A 12,457-nucleotide genomic window follows, 5' to 3' on the forward strand; every position below is an offset into this window, starting at 1 on the left:
ATTCATTCATTCATTCCTTGTTTAGGCATCATCAGAATGATTATGGATGTGGGCAGGAGCTGACACACACACACCTGAATGAATGGATGGTAATAGAACAAAAACACTCAGACTATATTAACTCTACAGTCAGAGTATATAAACTCTACAGTCAGAGTATATAAACTCTACAGTCAGAGTGTATAAACTCTACAGTCAGAGTGTATAAACTCTACAGTCAGAGTGTATTAACTCTACAGTCAAAGTGTATAAACTCTACAGTCAGAGTATATAAACTCTACAGTCAGAGTGTATAACCTCTACAGTCAGAGTATATTAACTCTACAGTCAGAGTATATAAACTCTACAGTCAGAGTATATTAACTCTACAGTCAGAGTATATAACCTCTACAGTCAGAGTATATTAACTCTACAGTCAGAGTATATAACCTCTACAGTCAGAGTATATTAACTCTACAGTCAGAGTATATAAACTCTACAGTCAGAGTATATAACCTCTACAGTCAGAGTATATAAACTCTACAGCCAGAGTATATAACCTCTACAGTCACAGTATATTAACTCTACAGTCAGAGTATATTAACTCTACAGTCAGAGTGTATAACCTGTACAGTCAGAGTATATAACCTCTACAGTCAGAGTATATTAACTCTACAGTCAGAGTGTATAAACTCTACAGTCAGAGTGTATTAACTCTACAGTCAGAGTATATAAACTCTACAGTCAGAGTGTATAAACTCTACAGTTAGAATATATTAACTCTACAGTCAGAGTGTATAAACTCTACAGTCAGAGTATATTAACTCTACAGTCAGAGTGTATAAACTCTACAGTCAGAGTATATAAACTCTACAGTCAGAGTGTATAAACTCTACAGTCAGAGTATATTAACTCTACAGTCAGAGTGTATTAACTCTACAGTCAGAATGTATAAACTCTACAGTCAGAGTATATTAACTCTACAGTCAGAGTATATAACCTCTACAGTCAGAGTGTATAAACTCTACAGTCAGAGTATATAACCTCTACAGTCAGAGTATATAACCTCTGACTGTAGAGGTTATATACTCTGACTGTAGAGGTTATATACTCTACAGTCAGAGTATATAACCTCTACAGTCAGAGTGTATAAACTCTACAGTCAGAGTATATAAACTCTACAGTCAGAGTGTATAAACTACAGTCAGAGTATATAACCTCTACAGTCAGAGTATATAACCTCTACAGTCAGAGTGTATAAACTCTACAGTCAGAGTATATAACCTCTACAGTCAGAGTATATTAACTCTATAGTCAGAGTGTATAACCTCTACAGTCAGAGTGTATTAACTCTACAGTCAGAGTATATTAACTCTACAGTCAGAGTTTATAAACTCTACAGTCAGAGTATATAACCTCTACAGTCAGAGTGTATAACCTCTACAGTCAGAGTATATAACCTCTACAGTCAGAGTATATTAACTCTACAGTCAGAGTGTATAACCTCTACAGTCAGAGTGTATTAACTCTACAGTCAGAGTATATTAACTCTACAGTCAGAGTGTATAACCTCTGACTGTAGAGGTTATATACTCTGACTGTAGAGGTTATATACTCTACAGTCAGAGTGTATAAACTCTACAGTCAGAGTATATAAACTCTACAGTCAGAGTGTATAAACTACAGTCAGAGTATATAACCTCTACAGTCAGAGTATATAACCTCTACAGTCAGAGTGTATAAACTCTACAGTCAGAGTATATTAACTCTACAGTCAGAGTGTATTAACTCTACAGTCAGAGTGTATAACCTCTACAGTCAGAGTATATAACCTCTACAGTCAGAGTATATAAACTCTACAGTCAGAGTATATAACATCTACAGTCAGAGTGTATAAACTCTACAGTCAGAGTATATAAACTCTACAGTCAGAGTATATAACCTCTACAGTCAGAGTATATAAACTCTACAGTCAGAGTATATTAACTCTACAGTCAGAGTGTATAACCTCTACAGTCAGAGTATATAACCTCTACAGTCAGAGTGTATTAACTCTACAGTCAGAGTATATAACCTCTACAGTCAGAGTGTATAACCTCTACAGTCAGAGTATATAAACTCTACAGTCAGAGTATATAAACTCTACAGTCAGAGTGTATAACCTGTACAGTCAGAGTATATAACCTCTACAGTCAGAGTATATTAACTCTACAGTCAGAGTGTATAAACTCTACAGTCAGAGTGTATTAACTCTACAGTCAGAGTATATAAACTCTACAGTCAGAGTGTATAAACTCTACAGTTAGAATATATTAACTCTACAGTCAGAGTGTATAAACTCTACAGTCAGAGTATATAAACTCTACAGTCAGAGTGTATAAACTCTACAGTCAGAGTATATTAACTCTACAGTCAGAGTGTATTAACTCTACAGTCAGAATGTATAAACTCTACAGTCTGAGTATATTAACTCTACAGTCAGAGTATATAACCTCTACAGTCAGAGTGTATAAACTCTACAGTCAGAGTATATAACCTCTGACTGTAGAGGTTATATACTCTGACTGTAGAGGTTATATACTCTACAGTCAGAGTATATAACCTCTACAGTCAGAGTGTATAAACTCTACAGTCAGAGTATATAAACTCTACAGTCAGAGTGTATAAACTACAGTCAGAGTATATAACCTCTACAGTCAGAGTATATAACCTCTACAGTCAGAGTGTATAAACTCTACAGTCAGAGTATATAACCTCTACAGTCAGAGTATATTAACTCTATAGTCAGAGTGTATAACCTCTACAGTCAGAGTGTATTAACTCTACAGTCAGAGTATATTAACTCTACAGTCAGAGTTTATAAACTCTACAGTCAGAGTATATAACCTCTACAGTCAGAGTGTATAACCTCTACAGTCAGAGTATATAACCTCTACAGTCAGAGTATATTAACTCTACAGTCAGAGTGTATAACCTCTACAGTCAGAGTGTATTAACTCTACAGTCAGAGTATATTAACTCTACAGTCAGAGTGTATAAACTCTACAGTCAGAGTATATAAACTCTACAGTCAGAGTGTATAACCTCTACAGTCAGAGTGTATAACCTCTACAGTCAGAGTATATAACCTCTACAGTCAGAGTATATTAACTCTACAGTCAGAGTGTATAAACTCTACAGTCAGAGTGTATTAACTCTACAGTCAGAGTGTATAAACTCTACAGTCAGAGTGTATAAACTCTACAGTTAGAGTATATTAACTCTACAGTCAGAGTGTATAAACTCTACAGTCAGAGTATATAAACTCTACAGTCAGAGTGTATAACCTCTACAGTCAGAGTGTATAACCTCTACAGTCAGAGTATATAACCTCTACAGTCAGAGTATATTAACTCTACAGTCAGAGTGTATAAACTCTACAGTCAGAGTGTATTAACTCTACAGTCAGAGTGTATAAACTCTACAGTCAGAGTGTATAAACTCTACAGTTAGAGTATATTAACTCTACAGTCAGAGTGTATAAACTCTACAGTCAGAGTATATAACCTCTACAGTCTGAGTATATAAACTCTACAGTCAGAGTGTATTAACTCTACAGTCAGAGTATATAAACTCTACAGTCAGAGTGTATAAACTCTACAGTCAGAATGTATAAACTCTACAGTCAGAGTATATAACCTCTACAGTCAGAGTATATAATCTCTACAGTCAGAGTGTATAAACTCAACAGTCAGAGTATATAACCTCTACAGTCAGAGTATATAACCTCTGTCTGTAGAGGTTATATACTCTGACTGTAGAGGTTATATACTCTGACTGTAGAGCATATAACCTCTACAGTCAGAGTATATAACCTCTACAGAGGTTATATACTCTGACTGTAGAGGTTATATACTCTGACTGTATATAACCTCTACAGTCAGAGTATATAACCTCTGTCTGTAGAGGTTATATACTCTGACTGTAGAGGTTATATACTCTACAGTCAGAGTATATAACCTCTACAGTCAGAGTGTATAAACTCTACAGTCAGAGTATATAAACTCTACAGTCAGAGTGTATAAACTCTACAGTCAGAGTATATAACCTCTACAGTCAGAGTATATAACCTCTACAGTCAGAGTGTATAAACTCTACAGTCAGAGTATATTAACTCTACAGTCAGAGTGTATTAACTCTACAGTCAGAGTGTATAACCTCTACAGTCAGAGTATATAACCTCTACAGTCAGAGTATATAACCTCTACAGTCAGAGTATATAACCTCTACAGTCAGAGTATATAAACTCTACAGTCAGAGTATATTAACTCTACAGTCAGAGTGTATAACCTCTACAGTCAGAGTATATAACCTCTACAGTCAGAGTGTATAACCTCTACAGTCAGAGTATATAACCTCTACAGTCAGAGTATATAAACTCTACAGTCAGAGTATATAACATCTACAGTCAGAGTGTATAAACTCTACAGTCAGAGTATATAACCTCTACAGTCAGAGTGTATAAACTCTACAGTCAGAGTATATAACCTCTACAGTCAGAGTATATAACCTCTACAGTCAGAGTGTATAAACTCTACAGTCAGAGTATATTAACTCTACAGTCAGAGTGTATTAACTCTACAGTCAGAGTGTATAACCTCTACAGTCAGAGTATATAACCTCTACAGTCAGAGTATATAAACTCTACAGTCAGAGTATATAACCTCTACAGTCAGAGTATATTAACTCTACAGTCAGAGTATATAACCTCTACAGTCAGAGTATATAAACTCTACAGTCAGAGTATATTAACTCTACAGTCAGAGTGTATAACCTCTACAGTCAGAGTATATAACCTCTACAGTCAGAGTGTATAACCTCTACAGTCAGAGTGTATAACCTCTACAGTCAGAGTATATTAACTCTACAGTCAGAGCGTATAAACTCTACAGTCAGAGTGTATAAACTCTACAGTCAGAGCGTATAAACTCTACAGTCAGAGTATATTAACTCTACAGTCAGAGTGTATAACCTCTACAGTCAGAGTATATAACCTCTACAGAGTGTATATTAACTCTACAGTCAGAGTATATTAACTCTACAGTCAGAGTATATAACCTCTACAGTCAGAGTATATAAACTCTACAGTCAGAGTATATTAACTCAACAGTCAGAGTGTATAACCTCTACAGTCAGAGTATATAACCTCTACAGTCAGAGTGTATAACCTCTACAGTCAGAGTATATAACCTCTACAGTCAGAGTATATTAACTCTACAGTCAGAGCGTATAAACTCTACAGTCAGAGTGTATAAACTCTACAGTCAGAGCGTATAAACTCTACAGTCAGAGTATATTAACTCTACAGTCAGAGTGTATAACCTCTACAGTCAGAGTATATAACCTCTACAGAGTGTATAACCTCTACAGTCAGAGTATATTAACTCTACAGTCAGAGTGTATAACCTCTACAGTCAGAGCGTATAAACTCTACAGTCAGAGTATATTAACTCTACAGTCAGAGTATATTAACTCTACAGTCAGAGTATATTAACTCTACAGTCAGAGTGTATAAACTCTACAGTCAGAGTATATTAACTCTACAGTCAGAGTGTATAACCTCTACAGTCAGAGTATATAACCTCTACAGTCAGAGTGTATAAACTCTACAGTCAGAGTGTATAAATTCTACAGTCAGAGTGTATTAACTCTACAGTCAGAGTGTATAAACTCTACAGTCAGAGTATATTAACTCTACAGTCAGAGTGTATAACCTCTACAGTCAGAGTATATAACCTCTACATAGTGTATAACCTCTACAGTCAGAGTATATTAACTCTACAGTCAGAGTGTATAACCTCTACAGTCAGAGTATATTAACTCTACAGTCAGAGTGTATAACCTCTACAGTCAGAGCGTATAAACTCTACAGTCAGAGTGTATAAACTCTACAGTCAGAGTATATAAACTCTACAGTCAGTGTATAAACTCTACAGTCAGAGTATATTAACTCTACAGTCAGTGTATAAACTCTACAGTCAGAGTATATTAACTCTACAGTCAGAGTGTATAAACTCTACAGTCAGAGTGTATAAACTCTACAGTCAGAGTATATTAACTCTACAGTCAGAGTATATTAACTCTACAGTCAGAGTATATTAACTCTACAGCAGATATTAATCTTCAGGTCTGTTGGATTTGATCCAGTTAAAGTCAGTCAGAGTGAAGATAATAACCTGCAGTCTTCATCACAAACACTCAGAGCTCATTAAAGCTTCATAACAGCTGCTCTCACAGACACAGAGAGCAGCTCTGATCTCAGGTATCTGTTAGTGTTTTCAGATTGAGGTATTTTACACATTTAAATTTTTACACACACAAAAAAATAAAAAATGTATACATCTGCAGCTGAAATCATTAGTGCATTAATCAATAAATGGATTGACAGAGAATAAATAGATTTATCCATTCTGGGCTACTGTAGAAACAGAAACAGAAGTGCAGTGCCATTGAAAGTGACGCCCTGTTTGGCTGCAGCAGCACTGGCTCTCTGTAGAGTTACATTTGCTACAACCCGCCATTATAACTTGCAACCAGTTGAAGGCGAGCTAATGTATGATGGTAAGTCCTTACTGAAATCACAACAGTCAAGCAGTACAGATTATGTAGACGTGGCACTGGAGGAACACCTGCATTACCTTGGACTGCTCCCACGGGAGGACCCAGCCACTACGGAGGGGGATGGAGGCGACGCCACAGGAGACGGAAGCGCGGCTGTCGAGGTGAGCTAACGGCTAGGCTAAAGGCTAACCCGTGGAGGATACCGATTCCATCTGTTCTCCTATCGCATATTCCTTGGAAAATAAAATGGACTTACATCTGGATTCAACAACAAAAAGGGAGGTGAGAGACTGCTGTGCAATAATTCTGACAGAGACACAGATAAACTCGTTTGTACCTGATGCTGCTGTTAGCTTAGCAGGGCTAACAATATTCTGGCTCGACAGAGACACTTTGCTAACTGGAAAGTCCCGGGGTGGTGGCGTGTGCATTTACACAAACAACAACTGGTGTAATAATGCTACTGTTGCTTCCTGCCACTGCTCTCCTGACATAGAGTTTTTGACCGTGAAATGCAGGCCATTGTATCTGCGCAGAGAGTTTTCTTAGGTTAGCATTACTGCTATATACGTCCCACCCAGTGCTCCATCAGTGACCTGCAAAGTAACCACCCGGAGGGCGTTGTTATTGTTGCTGGAGACTTCAACCAGGCCAACATGAAAACTGTCCTCCGTCATTTCCATCAATATGTGGACTTTGCTACACGGGGAGAGAATACATTGGACCTAGCCTACAGTAACATCAAGCAGGCTTTCAGAGCAGCACCTTGGCCTCACCTCTGCCTCACCTCGGCTCCTCAGACCATCTCTCCAACCTGAAACGTGCAATAAGACAAGCAATGAGTGCTTTTGGTCAGAAAATCCAGGGTTTCTTCCAGGATCATATCAACACTTGGAAGATGTGGGAGGGCACCCAGGTCATAACAAATCACAAGGCTCCTCAGATGTCTTGTAAGGATGACTTGGTCTTCCTTGATGACCTAAATGATCATTTTGGCAGGTTTGAGGTACTGAACTAAACTGCAGTGAGGAAATCTGAGCCCCATCCAGGAGAACAGTCACTGTGTTTTGAAACTGCTGATGGCCGCAGGACTCTGAAGAACATCGACATACGGAAGGCCGGATGAGATACCTGGGCGGCTGCTCAGGGAATACGCTGACCAGCTGGCCTCGGCTCCTTATGGACATTTTAAACACCTCCCTGAACCAGGCCATTGTTCCATCATGTTTCAGCCACCACCATACCAGTGCCCAAGAAGTCCACAATAACCTGCCTGAATGACTACCGCCCTGTTGCACTTACTCCGATAATGATGACGTGCTTTGAGAGGCTCATAAAGCAGCATATGGTCTCCAAACTACCCTCTGGTTTTGACCCGTGTCAGTTTGCTTATCGCCCGAACCGCTCTACAGAGGACGCTATTTCCTCTGCACTCCATCTGAGTCTTCAACACCTGGAGGAGAGGAACACCTTTGTGCGGATGCTGTTTGTTGATTTCAGTTCAACTTTCAAAACGATAATCCCCCAGCATCTGGTGAGTAAACTGGCACCCCTCAGTTTCACTGTGCAACTGGATCCTGGATTTCCTTTCCAGAAGGCCCCAGATTGTATGTGTGGGGAAGAACACCTCCTCAGTCATCACCCTGAGCACCGGCTCCCCTCAGGATCGCGTCCTGATTCTGCTGTTCGTCACTCTTATGACCCATGACTGTGTTGCCAGGTCCACCTCCAACTATATATTCAAATATGCTGATGATACAACGGTAGTGGGACTCACCCAGAATGAAGATGGCCGGGCCTACAGAGAGGAAGTGGAGCAGCTGGTGAACTGGTGCAGCAGAGACAACTCTCTCCTGAATGTCGACAAAACAAAGGAGATCATCGTCGACTTCAGAAAGAAGCAGCCCAGTCACACTCACTGCATATCAACCACTCAGCAGTGAAGGTGGTGGAGAGCACAAAGTTCTTGGGAGTGCACCTAACAGACACCTTAACCTGGACAAAAAACACAGGACCTCTGGTAAAGAAAGCGTTTGCACTTCCTCTGCAGGATGAGAAGATCACACCTCCCCCCTCCCATCCTCACCACCTTTTACAGGAGCACTATTGAGTCTGTGATGACCAACTGCATCTCTGTGTGGTGCGGCAGCTGCACAGCTGTGGACTGGAAGTGCCTTCAGAGAGTGGTGAGAACAGCGGAGAAAATTACTGGGACTTCTCTTCTCTCCATGCTGGACATCGGACGCAAACGCTGTCTGACAAGAGCCAATAACATCATCAGAGACTCCACACATCCACACCATAGACTGTTCTCACTGCTCAACTCTGGCAGGAGGTTTCTCAGTGTGAGGAGCAGAACAGCCAGATTCTACCAGAACAGTTTATCCTCCAGGCCATAAGACTACTGAACTCTCAGTGACAGAAAGCCAAACACCCACATAGACTATAGCCCCTTTTACGCTGCCAGATTTTCGGTGAATGTTGGGCCGTTTTGCTGACCGGCTGCGAGCTTAACAGGAGGGGCTGTTAAAGACTTGTGGGAGGAGCTGTTGATGACGCCGCAAGTGCGAGCTACTGGCGGTGGATAAACAGGAAACAGCTGATAGCAGGAATTAGCGAGCAGCTAGTAGCAAGAGGGAAATACAAACCTGACAGACACTGTAAAGATGAGCAACTGGGGAGACAAGGAATTGTGCGCCCTCCTTGTCCTCGCAAACGAAGAGGCCATTAACCGTCAGATGACGGGGACGGTGAAGGACGGGCCGACTTACGAGAGAATCGCCGAAGGACTGACCAGCCGCGGCTTCCCTCCCACGTCACTATTTACGTCACACGCTCAGCTACATGTTTTGTTACTTGCTCACGCCCCCCATTGCCCCGAAAAAGGCACATTCTGTATAAACAAAAGTAGGTAGGCGGCATTTTGCTGCACTCCCCGATTTTGTTTTTATACTGCCAATGCTGAAAAAAGACTGATTGGGCTTTCCTGCAAATTTGCACAACTCCTGTTTAAAAAGGGCTGCAGACACAAACACTGCTGCTAGAACTGTCCATTGATTTTTAAAACTTTATATATTATTGCAGATTTGTGAACTGTATGTACACAGAGCAGTTCTTATATTTGACAAATTGTATTTTTAACTGTTATTCAGAGTCAGTGCAACAAAATTTCTATCTATCATCATCATCATCATCATCATCATCCTCAGTCTCTCAGCCTCAACATGAACTCATGTCTCTGATTTATTGTGTATTTACACGTGTAGATTTAAACACACACTGATTCACTGAGCTGTGTGCGTGTGTCTCTGACATCAGTTCACACACACACACACACACACACACACACACACACACAGTCATCACATGTACATTAAACTAAACTAAACATTCTACTGAATGAACTTGATGTAAAGGATGTTTATACTTAACACTGAGTGAGTGTGTGTGTGTGTGTGTGTGTGTGTGTGATGAATGGGTCGTCTTCAACATAAACACTGCAGATTTCTTCTCAGGCCTGAAACTGAGCTCTGAACCATCTTCAGATGAACTCAACTGGTTCTTCAGGATGTTTCAGACTCACGTCGTCCATCAGCGACCTCGGCATGCTAACAACACGTCACTGCTGTCTTTATATGTGACACGTGACACACAGTCAGACTGAGACAGAGACGTTACTGAACACATCACGTGTGAAATGAACCAAACAGCAGTGCTCAGTCTGAAGACAGTATTGTTCAGTTCAGTTATAACTGATGATTATTTCAGAAAGAATCTCACTGAGCTTTTTTTGTCCAGAGACACAAAACCAGAGTAGAAATGAAGCAGTATTTATAGAGCTCAGCTTTCTTTATGCCAAAAACTGGAAACTTTGGAAAAACATTTCCAGACTGAGCACTGGTCAGTGGAGGAGAGCATAACTGACATATTAAAGTGTCATCAACATACATGTGAGAATATGTGGAGTCCCTTTATTAATGATGTGACAGATTCATCAGGCGATCAAATAACTGGATCATTTCTGTAAAAGTGACGTTTCTAAACTTCTTTTGTTTCTTTTCTTACAAATGCTGTTGACAGTTTGTATTTAATGCATTTACTGTGCTTCACTTCGTACAGATGAACATTTATTAACATCTATTAACACAAGAGGAGCATTTTGTCAGTTTGTATTTATTTTGTGTCTCTGTCTTGGTTCTGTAACAGCGCAGTAGTTTTACGTTACATTATATTTATATGAATGTTAAAAGCTGAATTTTACGGTGGTTCAATATAAATATTGTGGTAAATAAATAAAAGTGGTCGGTGTGAGTCAACATGAACTGTGTGCTCAGGTGATCCTGAGATGTTGCTGCTCTCCAGAGGATAGAGCCTGATGATCTGACTGACTCCACTATGTTTCCTGCACACACACACACACACACACACACACACACAGAGTGTGTTTCTCTGATCACTGTGGGAGCAGGAGGTCAAAGGTCACAATGACATCACTGTGGTTGCTATGCAACATGAAGGTGGAGAGCTGCAGCAGCTCAGTAACCACAACACTTTGCTGTGTCAGATAATATCACTGGTGTTATTGACTCTGCTGAGGACGCCATGTTTTCTCTGTCTTCAGTTAAATGACAGGGACACAGACGTGATCTTATTTGGCCCCTCTGACTCCATCCAGGATAAATCAAACCACCTCGGGCCCCTGGCCCCGGACCTTCATACCCAGAGCAGAAATCTTGGTGTCGTCTTTGATTGAGTTTTAAAATCTGACAAACACATGAACACCGTCGTTACATGGACACGTTTAAATCTGAGCTGCAGAGCATCGTCAAGTCTCAGATTTCATTTTTAGATTCTGAGCTTTATTTTCTTTTTCACTCATTTATTTCTGCTTCTGTTTTTGGGTTTGTTATGTTTTTTGTTGTTTTTTTTTTTTACATTTTTTTATCATGTTCTGTTATTTTACTATTTTATTTTATTGTACAGAACTTTGCTTTAGAAATAAATCTGATCTGATTTAATTTCTTCATCTGTCAGCAGGATTACAGCACTGGCCTGTTATTCATGCTGAAACATGGTGGAGGGGGTGAATACTGACCTACAGCATGGGTCACAGAGGAGCTCTTTATATGCTGGATCAGATCCAGATCACAGGACAGACACACAAATCCCTCCAAGAATCTCCACCTAAACATGGAGGGAAGGTTTGTGTGTCCCTGTGATCCTGGAGCCCTGTCGTCTGGAGCTAACAGCTCCTGGTACTGAGGCAGAGTGGTCCCAGAGGAGGGGCCAGACTATGAGTGATTAAGAACAGTTCCACGCAGCAGCAGGTCAGGACTGTTTGGTTGTTGACGATCATCATGTTCATACTGAGCCCAGAACACTGGCTCTGAAACACTCCACAGCACACAGCTGGAACAATCTGCAGAACCCTGTAGATGTAAATGCTGTTTGACTCAGAGATGTGTGAATGTGTTTATCTGTGAACTGATGTTCTTCCTCTTCTGGTGTCTTCGTCCATACAAACTGTTCTTCAGATTCTTCTGTTGTTTATAACTTGTTGTTGTTTGCTGGGATTTTTGTGCTTTTATTGTTTTTAATGTTCTGTAATCAGAGCGTCCTCGTAGAGGAGAGCGTCCTCTCGGTGGCCTTCACTGTTTAAATAAAGGTTATTGTAATAATCAGAACAAAAGAAACCCTGATGACACTGTGAAATCGTAGCTCCAGTATGCAGGGCCCAGGGCTCCCCCTCTGGAGCCGGACCTGGGGACGGGGGGAGCTGGCGAGCATCTGGCGGCCGGACCCTGGACCATCAGGACCTGGTTGGGCTCACTCTTAAGAAATGACATGGAGCCGCCGCCCTGTGGGCTCGTCACCTGCA

The 12,457-nt window shown here is 40.5% G+C and overlaps 1 protein-coding gene across 1 annotated transcript in view; it reads right to left on the reverse strand.

The window, feature by feature from the left end:
- The window catches only part of slc9a5 (solute carrier family 9 member A5), a 67,938-nt gene that overhangs the window by 24,733 nt on the left and 30,748 nt on the right, over positions 1 to 12,457 (reverse strand). The gene's annotated exons all lie outside the window — the stretch shown is intronic.

This window comes from Epinephelus lanceolatus, chromosome 2, assembly GCF_041903045.1.
Source record: "Epinephelus lanceolatus isolate andai-2023 chromosome 2, ASM4190304v1, whole genome shotgun sequence".
Lineage (NCBI taxonomy): Eukaryota > Metazoa > Chordata > Actinopteri > Perciformes > Serranidae > Epinephelus > Epinephelus lanceolatus.